Below are 668 nucleotides of genomic sequence, written 5' to 3' on the forward strand. Positions count from 1 at the left end.
AAGGGGGAGGGGAGATGAGTACACTGCACAAAGGGGGCAGGGGTGAGTACAAGGCATAGACGGAGGAGAGGGGGGGGAGGGGATTACTTGCAACGATGTAAATTTAAGGGACGGGCACCGGAGGCAACAGACTGTAGATCCGGTAACTTTCTAGGGTGAGAGGAAAGTTTCGCCCCCGGCTGAACAACATGACTACAAGACAACAAGCTTGATGCAGCTGTGGCTGGCCGTGCTATAGGGTCGATGCAAACACACTTTGATAAGACAATGTGAGAGGAATTGGGAAAACAGAGTGTGTATGTGAGGGGGAAAGAATGGAAGAGGAAATGTGGTAATGGAAAGACAGGAGGGTTTATAAAAGAATGAAAAAGAAGAAAATAAAGAAAATTGCAATTTAAAGAACAGAGACAGTTTTAGTTTTAGTAGAGGTTTTACGGCGTTCGCAACGGCAAAAGGTCATATGAGCGCCAGAAGATTAGAGGTGTTACAAGAGAGTAACAAACATAACAAAAGAAGGGGAGATAAGGACGACAGATGTTCAATAGGAAAGAAGAAGCAAACCACACCGGAGCACCCGCCAACCACCCACGAACAGAGATAGATAGAGCCCAGAAGTAAAGAAATGGAGATGTAAAGACAGAAAGGAAGGGCGAAAATATAAACGTTCA

The sequence above is a fragment of the Aplysia californica genome, unplaced genomic scaffold (assembly GCF_000002075.1).
Source record: "Aplysia californica isolate F4 #8 unplaced genomic scaffold, AplCal3.0 scaffold00820, whole genome shotgun sequence".
NCBI lineage: Eukaryota > Metazoa > Mollusca > Gastropoda > Aplysiida > Aplysiidae > Aplysia > Aplysia californica.